The 21,602-nt window shown below is 38.1% G+C and overlaps 1 pseudogene; it reads left to right on the top strand.

Annotated features, from left to right (window-relative positions):
* The first annotated feature begins 1,737 nt into the window (after positions 1–1,737).
* LOC127431716 (F-box only protein 50-like) lies at positions 1,738–12,160 on the top strand (annotated as a pseudogene).
* Positions 12,161–21,602: the final 9,442 nt, after the last annotated feature.

Raw genomic sequence — 21,602 nt, 5'->3', positions numbered from 1 at the left:
CGCCAAATACGACAACACCACACTCATTCACAGAGGGTCGAGGTCGTCACGTGCGTACTGCACTGATGAAGACACTGCGTGGGAAGATCGAGGGGCTCGTGGGGCTTGCGCCGGCAAGATCTTGAGACTCATGTCCTCACAGTGAGTACAGTATATCCCCATGAGAGCTGCTTCGGCGTGGGTGTGGCCCAGGCAGCGAATGCAGCTCTCATGTTGGTCTGACGAAGCGATGTGTCACTCACAGGAACACTTGCGATACAACATCTTTAAAAAGATGCGTACACACAAGCGGCTCTTTTATATGTGTTTTACATCACTTGGATGGAATTATATAATATATATTGAAAGAATACAACTCCTGCCTGGATGCTGGAAGTGGGTAGATATCTCGCTTAGCAAAGAACCCGATCTGGCAGCGAGGCGGAGAGTCTTCTTCGCCGGAACACTAGAGGGGGTGGATGAATCTTCACTGCAGGTGCTGGACTGAGGCGAAGAACGTCTTGATGCGTCTGCAGGGAATCCTGTCCGCTGAAGGGTGTCCGTCAATGACGAAGAGTGGCCTGATCAAGATGAGATGGTCCTTCATAGACAAGACAAGACGATGTCGGACTTGAAGGAAGAAATTCTGGAGAAAATATGCCCGCTCATATAGGGCAAATGTGCACCTAAAGGGGTGGAGATCAAACATCACTGCCAATCACAAGATTGGCATTATGATACCAGGGCTTTAGCTAGGTTGTGGAAAAGTGATTTCCCCATAGCGTTCAAATGCAATGTCGAGTGAACTGAATCAATAGGGAACTGGAGAGCTCCATAGCGAGGTGGCCATCCGTGGCGCCATCTTAGGAAGATCATGAACAAACAATTAATAATATATTTTTTACAGTAGCATAATGCGTTTATTAATCTTTGTTAATGTTAGTTAATAAAAATAAAATTATTAATTGTTAGTTCATGTTAGTTCATGTTAACAAATACAACTTTTGATTTTAAACATGTACTATATCTTGAAATTAACATTAACCAGGATTAATAAATGCCGTTAAAGTATTGTTCATTGTTAGTTCATATTAACTTATGTTGTTAACAAATGTTAACAAATGGAACCTTATTGTAAAGTGTTACCAAATTCTCTTAGCAAACATACTTTTCGAAATCTTAAGTTCCTCATCTGACTAACACCAAAGTCTTTCTAACAAGTCCGTCCACTATCGGCCATTTTTGGAACGCTCTCGGGAGGCTATTTCCAGTCATGCAAGTGCAGCTCCTATCTACTGGAATGGAGAAAGACCACAATCTCAAAAACGGTTAATCAATATTACGATCAAAGAACATATTTCAAATCAGCAATAAAATCTGACAATACTGGTATCATAATTGTGATTTTTCCCCTTAATATTACGCTAAAAAAAAACGCGATTTTGCCGGCTTGTGTAGTATGCCCGTTCTCGAGTTGATTGACAGGCTATATCTGTATCTAAAAGGTGATTGGCTCGTTTAACTGTAAGGCGGGACTTCCTTTCTACATCCATTAGGCACTAGAGCTTCTTGGATGAGCTTTCCAATTTCTCCCATTCATTTAAATAGAAGTGGCCTATCTCTGCTAAATAATCTCTGCTAAGACATGCGTGCCTGAATTCTGAATATTTGCTTTTATATTGTCATGGTGATGTTCTTTTTTATGGGAGGGGTCGCTAGTGATTCATATAGTGAAACATATGTTCGTCCTCGGATTTCTGTGTTGTTTTGTGCAAACGGGTAAATGAATGCCCGATATTGGGTTAGGTTCAAATACTCATTAATTATTGCTTTCTTGTTTAATCATTTAATTAAATTATTAATAATTAATTATTGATGTCAACTAATATTATGGCAATTACACAGCGCATGCTACGTATTGGCCAAAAATTTCGTTTTTGGGATATTCATCTAAGCGTTTAGAAAGTAGCCTACATTTAAATCTTGAAACAAGAGGTGAACCGTTATAATGAGACTGCAGTGACTCAAACTTATTTAACGTGTAGTGAAGTATCTTGCGTTAATCTCCTCTGGGGTGGGGCAGACGACAGTGAACACTTCCTCTAGTTTCTACAACGCGTGGAACTAACAGTCTGAAATGGCGGCTGAATGGAGACAGAAGTGCGATTCAGAGTGGAGTTTGGGGGAACACGGTGTGCCCATGCCTGACAGCGTGGACTGGAAATCGGTGTACGAGAAGAAGCCGTTTGAGCGGAATCTGCTTCAGAACCCTTCGCCTTATGGTAATGACGTCACACTGTCACTTAAATATACACGCGCTGCACTGCAACATATGATTCGATGAAGTCTTTGATTTTTAGCTGGGTGGGTAAAGTAATCATAAGGCTCGTGTTGAGATAGAGTATACTTTATTTCGTATTCCTGGTGGTGTGCAAACGAGCTTTTAGTACGTGTTTTAGTTCATTGACTTACAAGCCACATTTTATTGTTAAACTCTGATTATTAGACTATTTTAACTGAGTTGTTATTTCCCAACGAGGTTGTTAAAACTGAACTTTACGACCAGCTTTTGTCCATCTGTAACACTGACTTAAAGGTGCAGTTCACCTTAAAATGAAAAATTCTGTCAACATTTAATCGCCCTCATGTTCCTGTGTGACTTTCCGTCTTCCGAGAAACTTTAAAGAAAATGTTAATCGAATGATAGTTTCAGTAACCAATTACTTTGATTTCATATAAAGAAAATGATTGGTGACTTGAGTCTAGCATTCTGCTATCTCCTTTGGTGTTTCATGGAAGAAGTCGTTTGGATTGGAACGACATGAGGGTGAGTAAATAATGACAGAATTGTAAATTTTGGGTAAACTATCCTTTAAACATTACTTGTGCAAGGCAATCTCAAATTAAAAAGGCATGCCATGCCTTCCCTGTATTATGATTTTGTGGAACTCATCTGTTTTTACTTGCTCCACGGTCAGGGGTAAACCACACCATCCCACCACCTGAACTCCATGTTACGGGAGAACGACCCCCTGCAAATCAACCACCCAAGTTTGAGCCAGATGGTGAGTCATCAACTAAAACAATATGTTTCCTGTCTATGAATCCATGGTGTTTTATAGCTCACCACTAATAAATTGTACATCCACTGCAATGCGAAGTCATGCCATGTATAACCTCATTGACTAAAACATGGATTGTTAACAGATTGAACTAATTCAATGTACACCCAAAACATTTGCCATTCTCAGTGTCTTTTGCTGAATCAAAAGATGACTTAAGAGTTTTTAGTACACTCTGTTATTTATGTTCAACCATTACAAAATCCTAAACCTGGACCTTGATCATAGGTGATTTCTCTGGCTGGCACTCCAGTACAGAGGTTTTGCCATATGACACTAGTGGAATACCTCCTGGGGTTGTTGTCTGCCACATGCCTCAGTACAGGTGAGTCCTAGACAGTTGTGTGAAGAGATATTGTCTTATAAAATCATATAAAAGTCAGGTTCTAGTATGAGGAACTTTATTTAGTTAACTGTCATTTAATAGAAACTTTTCATCCAATGTTGCATACAGTACTGTATGTTAAATACAGTGCAGTTTGACATTAGTAGTCCTTCTCCTTAAATACTATTCCACCTTTAGCTAATAGAGTGCCACAGTCGGGTTCTAGAAGTAAAAATCCCATAAATTTTTAACGATTACTGACCTACCATGAGCTCAGAGGTAGTTTAATCGACGGTGTTAGCTGCTGTTGAAGCCATGAGACCCCGTTATTTAAACTTTTTGGAAATCATTTTTAATTGTGAAATTCTTGATAAAGAACTAAACTATACCCATAATCCTGAAAAAAATGCTTCTCCTATCAGAGAACTGCACCCAAGCACTGCAGGGATCTCCCACTCACATGACAGACTGTAAATGATGCAATCGAGCCCTTCCTACACTCAAAGTACTTATATATCTGAATATTTTGCAATAAAATAAAATAAAAATATTGTTGTTATTCTTATAATTAACAACTTTAAATCAGTAGTTTTATATTTTTTCATTATTTTTAATTTGATTACATCATTAGCAAAGCTTCATGGGATTGTAGTTCATGCCCTCATGAAAAACAGTGAGTACACAGTCTTTTTTTTTTTTTTTTTTTTATTTATTTTTTTTTTTACATTTTATTGTTTCAAAAACAGGATTGAAGAAACAGAATATACACACACAGAATCAAATTATATCAAATTATATGTCCCTCCCACTGAACACATTTTTTAGAATCTTAGTCCACGCTCCCTCCTCCAATACCAAGTTTAAATCTTTCTCCCATAATCTCTTGAGAGGAGTTGAAGCTCCGTCCCCCAGACTCTGAATTTGGATGGAGTAATACACTGATGCCTCATGACCTCTTCCAAAAGCAGTAATCACCACTCCCAAAGTATCTGCCACTTAAGGGGGGTGTATGCTACTCCCCAAAATAGTACAGAGCAGGTGGCGCAGCTGTAAATACCTATAGAACTGAGATCTGGGAATCCCAAAATGTTGAACCATATTTTCAAAGGATCTCAACACTCCACTCTCATATATGTCACCGAGCGTATTAACCTCCCTCACAATCCACTCTGTCCAGCAGAAAGGGGACTTATCAATACATAATTTTGGGTTCAGTCATAAGCTTGAAGCAACATTTAAATTAAATTAATTTGAATTAAACACTCTGGACACTTTTGTCCATACCGAGATAACGGGGTGTAACTTAACTTCTCCGGTTAGTTTGATAGAAAGGCTTTGCAGTGGCGAAATAGGGGCAAGAACTTCCTGTTCAATACAAAACCAGGGAGGGGCTCTCTCAGGTGGAAGTGAGCAATGAGCCAAATGTCTGAGCCCAAATGCAAGCAAAATCTTGGGTAGGCCTAGCCCACATTTGTCAGTCGGCCTATGTAACTTACTGGAATGTAATCTGGGATGCTTACCATTCCAAATGAAGGACTTCACTATGCTATCAAATAGCTTGAAATAAGAGAGGTGGACATCTATAGGGAGAGATTGTAGCAGGTAGTTGAATTTTGGAATACAATTCATTTTAATAACATTAACCTTCCCAGTCATAGATAAATGTAATGAAGCCCATCTACCCACATCACTCAAACTTTTTTATTAAAGGGTCAAAATTAACCCTAAATAAATCACCCAAATTTGCTGGGAAAAAAATACCCAAATACTTAATGCCCTGTTTGGGCCACTGGAAGACGCCCGGTTGAAAAGCCGATACCGGGCAGTACGCTGTCAGAGCCAAAGCTTTGGATTTAGACCAATTCACTCTGTATCCTGAGAATTTAGAAAAGGAATTAATAATTCTGTGGAGGCAAGGCATAGATCTAGTGGGGTCGGAGACAAATAATAAAATATCATCTGAGTAAAGTAAAAGCTTTTGCGCCATACCTCCCGCCACCACCCCTGGAAAATCACCCTCCTGTCTTGTAATGCTGCTAATGGTTCCAGGGCAAGACCGAACAACAATGGGGAAAGAGGGCAACCCTGCTGGGTGCCCCTATCCAGAGTAAAATAATCTGAAATTAATCCATTATTTTGAACCGCCTCTACTGGGTGTCTCTAAAGTAAATTAGTCCACCCAATAAAAGTATTCCAGAACCCATACATTTCCAAAATCTTAAAAAGATAATCCCGTTACAACCATATCAAACGCCTTTTCGGCATCAAGTGAGATGGCAGCGACCGGAGTCTGATCATTCGCCACTGCCCACATGACATTAATGAAATGCCTAAAGTTATCAGAAGAGTTATGGCCCCGAATAAACCCCACCTGATCTATATGTATAAGAGATGTCATAACTTTACTTAATCGGTTAGCCCAAATTTTTGACAGTATTTTAACATCTAACTGGATCAGGAAAATTGGATGGTCACTCTTACACTCGCTTGGATCTTTGTCCTTCTTAAGAATCAGACTGATCCGGGCTTGTGTCATGGTTGGCGGAAGCTTTCCATTCTTTAATGATTCTGTAAAAACTTCTAGCAAAATTGGAGCCAGTTCTGTAGCACAGGATCTAAAAAATTCAGCAGCAAAGCCATCTGGCCCCAGAGCCTTGCCTTTGGGCAAGGCCTTGATTACCTCGCCGAGCTCCTCCAAGGTTATCTCAGAATCAAGATAATTTTTTTGCTCAGTTGTCAGTTTAGGGAGTTCTAATGGTTCCACAAAGTTTCTAATGTCCTCATCAGTAGACGAAGATGTGGAACTATAGAGATCAAGATAGAATTCTTTAAAAACATTATTAATATCAATGGATGAGGTAAATATTTCACCACCAGCAGATTCCACTGAGGGAATGGAAGAAAAAGAATCTCTCTGTTTTATATATCTAGCCAGAAGTTTACCTGCCTTGTCCCCTAACTCAAAGTATGACTGTCTTGCCCTGAATAGCCAAAACTCCACCTTCCGTGGCAAAATAGTATTATGTCTGTATTTTAATCAGGTCAGTTCCCTGAGGCCATTAGATGACATTCGGCACTTCAGCTCTGCCTCTGCACTTTTAATATTCCCTTCCAATTTCACACGTTCTTGTGCTTTGGATTTTTTTGGTGAATGAGGCATACTGTATGATCCGGGCCCAAAGAACCGCCTAAAGTGCCTCCCAAGCCACGCCCACAGAGAATACTGAGGACCAGTTGGTCTCCATATAGACATTGATTTCAGCCTTTAGCATTTGTTGGAATTCAGAATTTTGCAAAAGGGATGCATTAAAGCGCCAACTTTTTCTCCATATGTGGCAACACCTCAAAACACACCAGGGCATGATCTGAGACTATAATGTTTCCAGTTGAGCAATCAACTACAGATGAAATGAGGGACTTAGATATAAAAATAAAAATAAATCTATTCTAGAATAAATCTTATGAACTGTACAAAAAATGTATAGTCCCTACCAAATGGGTTCAAAAGTCTCCAAATATCTATAAGACCAAGATTTTTACACATCCTGTGAAGTGTCAGTGTTGCTCTAGGGGGCTTGCACACTTTTGCTTCACTATGATCAAGGACTGAGTCCATCAAAAGATTAAAGTCTCCTCCCAATATTATATCATGAATGGTGCCAGCGGCTTGCAACATCCCTTCAAGATCTATAAAAAAGCCTCGATCATCAACGTTAGGTGCATAAATATTAGCCAAAATAAGACTTTGGCCCTGAATTTCAGCTAAAACAATAATGACTCTTCCTAATTTATCTTTACTTTGTTTGAGACATTTGAATTGTAGGTGTTTACTTATCAGTGTAATGACTCCCCTGCTCTTACTCAAGCCAGCACTATAAAAAAAAATGCCCACCCCATATCTTTCCAATTTTTTCTGCGGAGAAAGGTGTGTTTCTTGAAGAAACACTATCATATTTCTTACACTAATGAAGAGAAATAACCTTCCTTCTTTTTATGGGGTGCCCCAACCCATTCACATTCCACGTGGAGAGAGACAGTCCACTCATATTAACATTTGACATTATAAGAATTAATAGATCGTGTGTCAAAAACAAGATTATAAAGACCACATTCCAACATTAGTGCCACCCTCAAAACAGAAAAAGGAAAAACGTGCACATTAACCCCACGCAAAACAGCGCCAACTGGCATCCATCCCTCCAAATTCAAACAGTCCATGCACACCTACGAGAGCCCCCGTGACGACCTTGCCGTTGGATTGCTCAAGTCTGGTGTTTCTATACAAATTTTGTGAGACAGAATTACACAGCAAAAGATAATCAATAAAACAAACTCCAGCAAATAGGTGGAATAAACACAAAGAGTGTGTAGATTCATCCACAAAACTGTCCTGAAGGTGTGTTGCTCTACAAAATAAACTCCAGCCGATAGGCGGAACCAGCACAAAAAAAGTGCGCATGTTCCCCAAACTGTCAAGCAAATGTTCCGTGAGCCGGTCCACTTGGCTGCAACGTGAGTGCAAGCAAATTACTTACTCCAATGATTTTGCAAGAAATACTCCACAAAACAGACTCCAGCCGCTAGGCGGAACCAGCACAAAAAAAGCGCGCATGTTCCCCAAACTGTCAAGCGAATGTTCAGCGAGCCGGTCCACTCGGCTACAACGTGAGTACAACAAGATGACTTACTCCATTGACTTTATGAAGGACATCACTTGCTGTGGGCATGTGAAGGTTTTATGGCCTTCCTTAGCATCTATTCTCAATTTGGCCGGGAACATCAGTGCAAAAGCGACCTTCTGCTGATGTAAAAGTTTCTTGTATTCCTTGAATGGATCACGTTTCTCTCTTGTCGAGTTTGCAAAGTCTGGGAACAAGAAAATGCTGTGGTTCTTCCAAGAAAGCCTTCCTTTACTCCTTGCCTCGTGTAACACAAGATCTTTAACGGATGATCTCAGAAATTTGGCCAGAATTGATCAGGGCCTGTCTCCCTCCGAGGATCATCGAGCAGGAACCCTGTGAGCTCGCTTGATTTCCAGCTTATGGCCTGCTATGTTGAGCAGATTCAGAAAGAGCCCATCCAGGAATTTCACCGTATCCTGTCCCTCTACTCCCTCCGGGACTCCAACAACATGGATGACACTCCGCCGGCCATGGCCCTTCACGCCCTCCAAACCCCACCCCCCCGACACACCCAAAATCCACTTCGGTTGCTAGCAGAATAATTCTCTCTCTGACGACCCCAAGCAATCGATCCATCCCCCATTCTTGTAACCACATCAGTGAACTTCACCTCCATGGCAGAGACCAACAGACGCACCACAGCAAGCTCCTCCATGTCAGCAACAGCCCCCGTCAGCACCGCCGACATGCCAAGCATCAGACCAGTCTCTCTCATCCCATTCATGGCGAAAACACTTGAAAGGGCAGTTTTCAATCAGATCTCTGCCTGTCTCTCACAGAACAAGCTGCTGGATGGCAGTCAGTCAGGCATCAAAAGCGGACACTCCACCGAGACTGCCCTGCTGTCTGTCACTGAGTCGCTGAGACAGCGAAAGCTGGATCCAGATCATCCGTCCTGATTCTACTGAACCTTTCTGTAGCCTTTGACACAGTCAACCATCAGATCCTACTCTCTGCCCTCTCTACTCTGGACATCACAGGAACTGTGCTTGAATGGTTTAATTCCTATCTCTCAGGTAGGTCCTTCAAGGTAGCCTGGAGAGGTGAGGTATCCAAGTCACATCAGCTACTTACTGGGGTACCTCAGTGCTTGGGCCACTTCACTTCTCTATGTACACAACATCACTGGGACCCATCACTCAGGCACATGATTTCTCTTACCACTGCTACGCTGATGACACACAGCTCTACTTGTCTTTCCAGCCCAACGACACCACGGTGACTGCTCTAATCTCTGCCTGTTTGGATGACATCTCTGCCTGGATGAAGGAACACAACCTGCAACTTAACCCAGACAAGAGTGAACTCCTTGTCTTTCTAGCCAACCCTGCTGTTGAACACAACATCACCGTGCAGCTGGGTTCAACTACAGTAACACCTTCCAAAATGGTCAATAATCTAGGGGTAACCATCGATAACCAACTAAATTTCACAGACCACATCTCAAAGACAGCACGATCGTGTAGATTTACACTCTACAATATCAGGAAGATAAGACCCTTCCCCTCTGAACATGCCACACAACTTCTTGTTCAGTCACTTGTCATAACTAGACTGGACTACTGTAACGCTCTTATTGCAGACCTCCCTGCATGCGCAATTAGACCCCTGCAAATGATCCAGAATGCAGCAGCATGTCTGGTCTTTAATGAACCAAAGAGTGCGCATGTTACACCACTCCTTGTCTCTCTTTACTGGCTGCCTGTTGATGCACGTATCAAATTTAAGGCTCTGATGCTGGCATACAGAACAGTCACTGGTTCTGCTCCAGCATACCTAAAATTATTTCTGCAGAGCTACGCACCCAATTGAAGCCTGCGGTCAGCTAAGGAACGGCACCTTGTTGTACCAACACAAAGAGGCTCCAAAACACCTTCCCGGACTTTCGGTTTCATCGTACCACGTTGGTGGAATGGCCTTCCCAACTCCATCTATGAAGCTGACTCACTACTCTTCAAGGGGCAGTGGTGGCTCAGCGGTTAAGGCTCTGGGTTACTGATCAGAAGGTTGGGGGTTCAAGCCCCAGCACCACCAAGATGCCACTGTTGGGCCCTTGAGCAAGGCCCTTGACCCTATCTGCTCCAGGGGTGCCGTATCATGGCTGACCCTGCACTCTGAACCCAGCTTAGCTGGGATATGTGAAAAAAAGAATTTCACTGTATATGTGCAAATGTATAATGTGTGATAAATAAATATAATTATTAATTATTAAAAAATGGCTAAAGACACATCTTTTCCATGAGCACTTAACCAGTCACTAAATAAATAATAATAATTAAAAAAATTTATAAAAAAAAATTCTTGTTGCACTTTAATCTGTCTTGAATACTACTATTCTGATGTTAGTGAAACTTTGTAATTCAGCACTTTTCATACCACTGTCTCCTTAAGATGATTCGCTTACAATGTATTCCTCTTTTGTAAGTTGCTTTGGATAAAAGCATCTGCCAATTGAATAAATTAAAATGTAAATATTGTCCTCCTAGAACAGTTATGGAACAGAGTGTATCGAATCTCACCGGTTAATGTCATAAAAAGTATTAAAACTAGAAAAGTGCGCAGAGCTCGCCGTTCACACGTCTGATCCTCGCATGGCATCACGTGACCGTGAGTACACCGTCTTGTACCTTTTGTCTTTTGTCTGATTTTTAAATACTTTTTTGCTTCAAATTAAAGTTTGTAATAGTGTGATTCAACTCTTTTATGAAGGATTTTATGAAATGCCTATGGAAGAAATGAATGGGAAAAATACTTCCGCAACAAAAACGCTGAAATAGTGGGTTAGAACAGATGCGCTCTATTATGTGACGAGATCATTTTCTTAACTTCGAAATGTGGGACTCTTTTGCTCAATATGAGTTTACAGTATAGTGTATTGGTTTAATATAATTTGTCTCATATGACCTTTATTCTTCTTTATCTCAGGTGGTTTTCTCTAGAGCAGCGTGTGGACCTTAAGGCAGAAGGTCTGTGGGACCAGCTTCTGGATGAGTTCCAGCCTGAGATAGTCATTGAAGACTGGTGAGTTATAAACTGCTTATAACGTGAGGTATGTCTGCTAAAATATCAACAAACTGAGCTTTAAAGAAGAGTAAAAAATTAAACAAAAAATTTTTTGTGTTACGCCAAATGGTTTGCAGCTAAAGAAAATTGACAAGTCAGAGGAATCTGAATAATTTCTGACATTTTTTTTATGGCCTGAACATTGTAAACTCTGACAAAGCTGTTAATCAAAAAAGCTGTTTATCAAAAAAATATTTTACTTTTTTTTTATTGTGCTATGTACTGCTTATTTTGTGTACAGTGCTTTGAGAAGCTGCTTTCAAAGGTACTCTATAAAATAAAGTTTATTATTAATGTTTATTTTAGAAACGGTCACCTCTGTTTAGCTTGTTGGAAGCTCAAATGTCCACAACCAAATTTTAACTACTGTATAATATACTACTTTCACTTACAATGTTCTGTGGGTCTGTCCATTCATGTGTAGGTATGAGGAAAGCCAGCTTCATAAGTCTATCTATCTGCTCGACGTGAAGCTTTTGGGTGCTGATGGTATGACGGTCATCAAGGAACACACCTGTAGCCCTGAAGAAAACCTGGAGTGCTACTCACACACCTGGAAAAAGGTATAGCACAAACATGCATTTACATCCATATTCATATTTGCATACATATATTCATTTTCATAAGTATTTTATGGTTGTGTGCCAACATGATGTATGTGTATCTGACTAGGTCTCCCATGCATTCTCCAACTATGGGCCCGGAGTGAGGTACATTCACTTCCTCCACAGACTAAAAAACAAGTTCATGATTGAATTGTTTAATACCAAGGTCACAGACAGCTCAATTACTATCAAGGCCTCCAAATCCAGTATGATATAATCCATAATGGTCAAAGAAACTGGTGGGATGTGATGCACTCCATAGATGTCTCTCTGTCTTTTGGAACAAAGAATTATTGTCTAACGTTATAATGTTTTCATTAATTGATTGCACTTTCACAAGATATGTCTAGCAGCTTAATAGCATAATAAAAACATTCCTCAGTTGTTTTTGTGTCTCTGTTTTCATTTGTGTGAAATGATGTATATTGTTAATTTGTAACGGGATTTGGTTCACAGTTGGCCTCATGTTACGCAAGTCCTGATTGCAAAAAAAAAAAAAAAAAAAAAAAGATGCTGTGAACTTGATCTATTCAAAAATGTACCATGGTTATCATAGTTTCTAATAAATACCAAAGTTACTAGTTGTTGTTACTTCTATAAAATCATAATAAATTAATATGCAATCACCTCTCTTATTCAGGATATTTCTATCATTTTGTTTCATTTCTTTTTGGATGTCAATTTTGATCATGGCAGAGAACTGTAATTCAGCATTTACCTTGTGAATGTTTTTTTTTTTTTTTTTTTAATTCAACTGTAATTCTAATACAGACTTAACAAACATTACTCATTCATTCAATAATATTTCTGGCAAGTTGTATTTCATTCAGTCATGAGTTGTGTGAGCTTTTTAAATTCATAATACTAGCATCCATTCGGTTGTCTGGAAACACAGTATGTATTGTTGTGTTTTAGATCAGGGGTTTCAAAATGGGGCCCAGGGGGCCGCAGGGAAGTCTGCAAAAAAAAGAAAAAAAAGTTAGAAAAAAAAAAGTCAAACATTTCTAAATTATTTGAAATTATTACAGTTTCATTCTGAAAGCATGAGATTTATCAAAATAAGTTTATTCTAATGACAGCCATATTTTTAAACCATAAGAAATAAAAACAAATCTGCATATAATTTAATATATTATGAAAAAATTTTTTTTTAAGAAATAAGGGTTGTTTACAATTCTCGTTTAAGCTGCTTTGAAACGTGATTACAAAATATTTATTGTGAAAGTGAATTTGTATTAAATTGAAAATGTTTATCTTTGGGTTTACACTGTAAAAGTGAAACATACATATATTCCATATATATCATTATAGGCCTAATAATACGTAATTTTGCTTTAATACAATGGTGCTATAAAAACCAGTTATTTTAATTTTGTCTTTATAAAATCATGTTATTATGGGGTCTCTAGCAAGGTCATCATCATATTTTGGGGGTCCTTGGCATCAAAAAGTTTGAAAACTTCTGTATTAGATAACATGCTGTCTGAATCTCATATGCAGGTGAGGTTCAGAGACCCTTGTAAGTATCGGTATTTTGAGATGGCTAATAAAAGTAGTATATTTCACCCTTAACAAAACCTTATATCTGGGTTTTTAAGGTGGTTCTACCTTTTGGCTCCGGTCCCTATTTTATAGTGCATAAAGGGCAGTTTTCAGGTAGTTTACATGTACATGAAGGTTCTGACTCTCCGATAAGAGTGTCGAGTGGCGCTGCTGTGCAGTCTGTCGCGTGTTGTGCGCGTGGAAGATGCACGCTTGTTTAGGATGCTCGCATAGTTCAAGACAGAAAGAGATAGACCACGAAAACTAATAACGCGACTCTCCTGAGCACTGGAAAAACTTCCTCTACCGCCTGCAAGTTATGGCTGGTCCAGTTTGAGTTCTGCCATTGACACAAAGGTAAGTTATGAAAGAGTTATTTTAAAGTTCTTCGTGGACGGTCCATCTTTGAAGTCTTGACTCAGTATCGCATGCACTTTGATTGACTAATTGCCACTGTGCATGTAAAGACCGAATACGCGCCACATAAGTGTCACAAGTTACCTGTCATATGGAACTTGAAAATCGTCGTTATAGTGTCCAAACAGTATTACTCACTGTATTCATTATTCACTGTAAACAACAAATTCAGCTGTCCGCTCTTTTCATTGACAGCTTCATTGTATATAAGTGGTAGGCTATTTAAACCTAGATTAAATAGCAGAATAAACCAAAATAATTAATTCACTATATCTTCGCAATCGCAAGCATTTATCTGAATTTACATTGTTACCTCACTGAGGTGCACCTGTTCGCAGTCGCATCATCGGTGCATTCTGTTCGGGCAGGTTTACACAAGTTATTAATGAGCCGCTCAACCTTGGGTCTGCTTGGTGACTTTTGTATTATTTAAGAGTCGATGAAAGCTAAAATCGAGAGTCATTCTCACCCCACGTGTGGGTATATTTCTAGCAGCCCCCATTGTGGTATGCCCTGAGATAGCACGAATGGGCATCACATGGATTTCTGCGCTCTCTGTCACCCACTTCTTGTGTTTTGATCTATTAAAAACCAGAAAGTACTGATTAAAGACTCTTTATCCCCTCCCTTCCTACCAGCTGACTCTGTGTTAAAAAAGGGCATTTAGGATTGAACAACAAATTTACTGCAATATAGGCCTAAATGTATCTGCAAAATTTGATAGTAGAATGTAAAGATGGAAATGTGAAGTTGTTACATTTTAAGAGCTGTTTCTACCTGATTTGACTCATAAAAAAATATTTTCCTTGGCTGAATGCAGCTGAGTCGATTCACTCATGTTAAATAATAGTAGCTGGCAACCCTTTACAATAAGGTTGTATTTTGGCGGGGTTGGGGAGTAACAGAATACATGTAACGTGATTACATATTTAAAATACAAAATATAAGTAACTGTATTCCACTACAGTTTAAATTTAAATCATTGATAATTAGAATACAGTTACATTCAAAAAGTATTTTGATTACTGAAGAGATTACTTTGCATTTTATTGTCATTTGTTTCATTTAATATTTAGTCCTTTCAGATGGAAAAATGTATACATTAAATGATGTGATCCAAAGTGCATTTGAACAGAGGTGAAACACTTTCTTATGATGTGTTACATTCATACGAGCAGACAGAGAAGTTTGAAATAAGTTTGGAGCAGAAGAAATAGAAATAAACCTTGTGTAAATTGTCAGCTTTACGCTAAGCTAAAATGCTATTTCTAGCCATTTTACATGCACATGTTACCAGACAAGATCATATTTTTTTAACAAGAAAATTCACGTTGGATCTTAATTTCTTTTTTTCTAGTAAGACCTTTGATTCTAGGGCAAAAATTATATTCTTGATGATGATTTCTGTATTGTTTTCCTGTAAAAATATCTAAAAATCTTTAAAACAAGATCAGTTTGATTTATCTTGTTTTAGAAACAACACTGTATAAGATATTTAGGTTTTTCAGAGAATGTATTTTTAACATGTGTATTTTGTCTTACTGTACTGGCAGAGTTTTTATAGTCAAAACAAGTGAAAAAATCTACCAGTGCTGAAGAAGTAATCCATAGTATTTAGAATACGTTACTGACCTTGAGTAATCTAACGGAATACATTACAAATTACATTTTACAGCATGTATTCTGTAATCTGTAGTGGAATACATTTCAAAATGAACCCTCCCAACCCTGTATTTTGATAACATTATTTATTAGTTAACATGAACTATATAAAGAATATTTATAGCACTTAAACTTGGTATTGTTAATTTCTACATACACTTAAAAAATAATTATTTGGCTGAACTTCATTCAATTATGGACTGTGGTTCCACATGTTTCAAATTAGTTTTCTTAAATTAAAATGACCATGTAATTTCATCTTAAATACTTCAAGTAGAAGGAAACTAACTGAATCAAGTAAACGCAACAAAATTTTACATGTCAAAATGACTAAAATGAAACTCTTGTTGATATGCTAGCTTGTGACAGGTGTTAGCATGCTAAATACATGCTGGTGGGAAGCACTATTATGCCACATGGTCACTAGGATTTAACATAGCAATTGTTCAATGGATAAAGCAACGGGTAAAATATTTACATGTTATTTTATTTTATTTTGATTTGATTTAAAAAGTATTGGTCCTCAACCTAGGTTCAAGCTCCACTCTTCACCATGATGGTAACCCCCAAAATTACAATTTAACATAAATTCTTCTAAATCTCAACACAACAAAACATTAAACACCAACAAGTCTCCCCCTTTATATTCTTCTTGCAAAAAGACAAAAAATAACCCTTAATTTTTAAAGTGTACTCTCCCTGTTGAGTCCCATGAAACCATGCTGAGTACTAGAAATCATATGACCAGTTTCAGTTAACCAAACAAATAAATATGAATGTTGCCCTAACGCAAATGAATTAAGTAAAGATGACAAGACACGTTTTTTAGTTGAACCAACTCAGTTAATTTAAGTTCCCTTGATTACATTAATTTCTTTAGTAATATGAACATGGAAGGATTGAGTAAAAACTGACGATAGTCAAAGTCATTTTTTTAGTGTATGCTAATATGTTTTTAACATGAGTAAATGTATTATGTTCATGAGCTAACAATGAACAATTGTATTTTCATAAATTAGCATAAAACAAGATTTATAAATGCTGTTAAAATATATTGTTTCTTGTTAGTTAATGATACCTAATTAATGTTAACAAATGGAACCTTATTGTAAAGTGTTAAGATTACCATTTTGACTTGAATAAAACCAGCAGTCACTGTATGAAGCACATTTTTAGGTTACATGACTATTTTAGACAACTTTACAGCAAAACACCCTCATCATCCAAATATGTTGAGTTACTAGGCGATTATTATTATTACAGTATTACTTCGATGATGTTATTGTACATTTGTTTGCAGAAAAGGTAACTTGTGTTCTGTTGGTTTGTCCGAATAGATTATTACACTGATAAAGTGACCTGTTAAAAATTTCTGTGGCAGAGTAATACTTAAAGTCTTGGATTACGTGAAAGTCACGATTGTCTGGTGGAAGTCTGTGTGCAGTCAAAGTGGAACTGATTAAACGGTAACCCGTCTAGCTCGGAAAAGGTGTTGTCTTTCAAAATGGAAAAAGAAACGGAATATTTAGTTACAATCCTCGGTGCGGTCAGTCAGGAACATGGGTGCATGTGTCTGCAAGGAGACTGCACGTGATTGTGTCATGCGTGGAGGCACACTGTATGATAAGGTGATGATGATGATGATGATGCTGAGGTTCTGCATCTGAATTTAAATGTTCGTATTTGGGTGAAGCAGAGGTGCCTCTGTCCAGAGGGTTGTCTCTCTGCGGAGAAGTGTGGGCTCAGATAACAGAACAGTATTTGTGTAGGAACGTAAAGGCTGAAGGAAAGAGTGTACGCAAGAGCAATTCTCTCAATCAGTTATTCATTCACTTACTCATTCCATTTAACGTCCTACTCTAACTAGTCCCACGGTCAGAATCTGCATTCTCTGACCATATGACAACGAAGACCCCGTACAGTTGTGCAGCTGAAGACCGACATGATAGACAAATGGGGGGAAATTTAACAAACTTGTGTCTTCAGTGCCCAAATGTTTAATAAGTGTTATTAGAAGAAATCGTGATGTTACACATTGGTAAGCTCTCGACTGTCCGAACTTTTTTGGAGTGTGTAGCAATCATGTGATTTGAAATGAATGTATATAAAAAAATAATAATAAAATAATAATAATAATATTATTAATAATAATAATAATAATAATTTATCAAACAATGTTTTTGGGTAGTGCTTTCAATATAGAACATGGAGACAAGAATTTACAAATCACTCCTTTTTGTTTTATTTGCAATTTTCATACTATCCCAACTTTTTCTGAATTGAGGATGGATGTGTAAGATTGCAGGAAGAGTGTCACTGGAGAAGAAACTCGTAGGCCTAGCATCTCAAAAGTACATTCATCCCTTTCTCCCTATACCACAACATACAAAACTTTTTGGAGCTTCACAAACAGAGATGGTAATCCAGCAACAAAACACCAGGAACCAATGTGTTTTGGCACACAGGCTTTCATTGGGTATAACAGAAAATGAGTGAAAAGAAACTGCCCAATTCATGGGTTTTTATTCATTTTCCCACTGGGTGGTCCCCTAGCCTTATTTTTACTGTGATTGTTTTTTATGTCATTCCCTCCTCATTGGTTATTTAGCTGATTTTTGCTTTGGTTTGTTTTTAAAATATTATTTCCACTTATTTTCTTTTGACCCTGATGAAGGCCTGTGTGCTGAAACACATTGGTTTAAAATAAAGTATTTATATTAATGAAGTGTTGCTGGTTTACCTTCTCTATGAATGGTTTACTACTTCATTGCACCTATATTAACTAAATGAAACCATTCCAGTGCATTCTCTCATTCCCTGTTTCTCTTTCTGTTCATGCTTATAAGTAGGATGCGGTTTGTTAAGAGGTATAGAACACATAGCCTAACTGGCATGTGTTCTGCTCTTTGGACAGGTAATGCAGTGTTTGTGTTGCCTGCAGAATGTGATACCCTGGGAGTGAGGTAAGACTGAAATGGAGCTCTTCAGAGTCCATGTATAGTGGAGGAAATATGTACTGTAGGAAAGGGTTGAGATGGGAGCACCTTGGTGGTGGTTCTGCATAAGCTGTTCACATAATAGATGATGACACTCTCAAATGCACATAAATGTACTGTAATAGAATGTATATTGACCTTTACTGTACTCTGGAATGAGCTGTTAGAATTCTGCTCTTATGTTTTGACCACCTGTAAGTGCCTTTCTTCATGATGTATGCAATGCATTGTTCAATATAAAGAAGCGGTAAGCTGCAATTGCTACCTATTATTATTATTATTATTTGTGTAACAGATTGATGTTAAATCATATTTTTAACTTGAATTTAACTTGTAAACATACCTTTTGTTGGTGTAACCTAATGTATTCAGGTTAAGTCATATTCAATAATAATTTTGACTGGAATAAAAAACAATTCATTTAGATGTATAACCTTATGAAGCACATTTTTAGGTTATCTGACAAATAACCTTTTTTTTCTGTGTGTGTGCAAATGTGTATGAGTGTAGCCAAAAAATGTTTTCCCTCCAACTTATTGTAAACAGCTGCTCTGATTACACTTTAGGTTTACAATGCATGCCCTGTGACACTAAAATCTAATGTGTTTGTTTTAACTCCATCAAACATTAGCAAGGAAGAATTAACTTGCAAATGAATAATTCTTAGTTATTTATGCCCCCCACCAAGAAATGCTATATACTGTAGTATTATATCTGTGCTCTACATTAAATCATCTTGTTTACTGAAGTGATGATGTGTACATGCAATTTTTTGTTTACTGTATTTTCTTCAATGTGGTGCTGCAACAGTTTCTTACACATGCACTCTTAAACATTCATCTCTCTTGCTTTCCCTCTCACTCAGAGAGTGGGACAAGAAATGGAACACTGCAGCTGCTGCTGAAGTCTTCCTTTTGCATTGGCTTTCACACAGAGCTTTACCTGAACCTGACTTTGCCTGCCTGAGGTTACCTGAGTCCACCCACCACCCCATGAGGCACTAGTAAGTCATTTGAGATTGTTTTGTCTTAAAGCTGCCTCAGCCTCATTTACATATTCTGTAATTCTTTGTTGAATTTGGGATGCTCAGAAAAATCAAGCCTTCAGTCATCTAAGTAAATGCACTCATGCATCTGAGCAAGTGCAGATTAACATCAGCCTAAAGTTGTGTTTGCTATTCACTATGAGGTACAGCAAATATGTTGGATGATTTGAATTCAACACTCGCAGAAGTTTATGTGCTTGCGTGTTTGTCAGACAAAATGTGATTTAGACAGCATTCGGCGGAGCATGAGTGTGTATCTGGTTTGTGTGCAGTGCTTAATATTGCATAACGGCAGTGTCGTGATGAGTGGCGGGTGAAGTTGAGACTGCAGATCCTTCTAGAGTAACGCTGGCCAGGATGAGGGGCCACCGTAACACACACCAAAAGACCTGAGCTCTTGGCCTTACCATTACAGTCTGATGTGTGTGTATGTACAGTACACTATGTGTGTTTCACTCTGTCTACTGCCAGCAACATGCTGTCATGCTGTCTGCTTTATGTACATATTTTTTACCTACGCTTATGTTCAGTTTATTTCTATAGCACTTTTCACAATTTATATTGTTCCAAGCATTCATACATACATGCAGAAATGTTCATTTGAACTGATTTAAGGCAACTGATATTGTTAGCTAATTTGTTGTTTAAATATGATAATAATGACTTCTAATTGTTTAGGATGCAAAATGCAAACTGTAGTGATGCAGGCCATGCCTTACTGCCTGTCTGTCTTGCTCCCTGTCTCTGTTTCCTGTCTTGCATGATCTGCCTCGTCTTTGTCCTGTTATAAGTCTGTGAGGTGATCTGCTGGTCTTTTTCAGTACATTCCATTTATGGAGGAACATGTAACATGCAACATGCAAAATCATCTGATTCCATTTCTCTGATCAGAGCATTTGATCTAAACTTGTCATTAGTTAACCACCTAATCTTAGATCAGTCTGCAACAGGTTAATTATTCAATGCATGGATGGAGAACATAAAAGCAAGAGTAGAGTTTCTCAATCTAAACCCTAATGTTAGTGTGTAGGTCACTTGCACTGTCTAAGCCCCACTGAGAGCATACATGTGACTGTCTGTGTGTGTGTGTGTGTGTGTGTGGGCAGGTTTAAGTGGTTTACGAGGACTTTTTTTTAAAGTTACAAACTGGTAATTACAAGGGTATTATGCTATAAATGTGGTTTATGAGGACATTTATAGTGTCCCCATAATTGAAATCGCTTAAAAAACATACTAAACTAAGTTTTATTGAAAATATAAAAATGCAGAAAGTTTTTTGTGAGGGTTAGGTTTAGGGGTAGGGTTAGGGTTAGGTTTAGAGGATAGAATCTATAGTTCATACAGTATAAAAATCATTATGTCTATGGAGAGTCCTCATATTGATAACAACCTAATATTTGTTGGTGTTTTTCTTGTGATAAAAGAAATAAAAAAACTACACAGGAATTGTTAGTCATCCAGTCTGGCCTGTTGTAATTGCTGTAAGTTGTTACAGTGGCTTCTAATATTAACATGTTGTCTTGTTTTAGTGTAGTGTGTTGTGTGTAATGATAGAGTTAGATTACTGTAACATTATGATTGTTTGGGTGTTCTCGTGGGGAGAGGGGAAGGGAGGGGGAGTGGGGAAGGGAGAGGGGGAGGTTAAGGAACTGAGATTATGGTGTATTGATACTGAAAGCAGATCTCTAACCTCAGTGATTGTGTGAGTAGATGCGTACCTCATTGGCAGGTGCTCCTTGGAGACACAGGGACACTGTGTGCTAGGGCTCAGTTGCTTAAGTAGTATTTTGTTTGGGTGCTCCACATGGACAGGTTCAAGTAAAGTTGACTGGCTATGGTTAAGTGCTATTGTGATTGATTAGTGATATAAGAGCTATATGTGACTGCCTTAAAACAGTATTGCTCAACCTTTTTTCTTATATTCTCCCACAGTCTCATCATTAGGGCTGAAACACCCTTTCATCCAAACCAAACCAGAAATGTTTTCTTTTGAACTTTTATTATATTGGTTATTATTTAGCATAGTTATTAAAAGGAGCGGAACTGAAAGGGATAGTTCACCCAAAAATAAAAATTATTTCATCATTTACTCAACCCTTATCCCATCCCAGATGTGTATGACTTTCTTTCATCTGCTGAACTCAAATGAAGATTTTTAGAAGAA

Source organism: Myxocyprinus asiaticus, chromosome 4, assembly GCF_019703515.2.
Source record: "Myxocyprinus asiaticus isolate MX2 ecotype Aquarium Trade chromosome 4, UBuf_Myxa_2, whole genome shotgun sequence".
NCBI classification, from domain to species: Eukaryota; Metazoa; Chordata; class Actinopteri; order Cypriniformes; family Catostomidae; genus Myxocyprinus; species Myxocyprinus asiaticus.
Note: the sequence above shows the minus strand (reverse complement) of the source record. Positions and strands in the feature narration are given on the sequence as shown.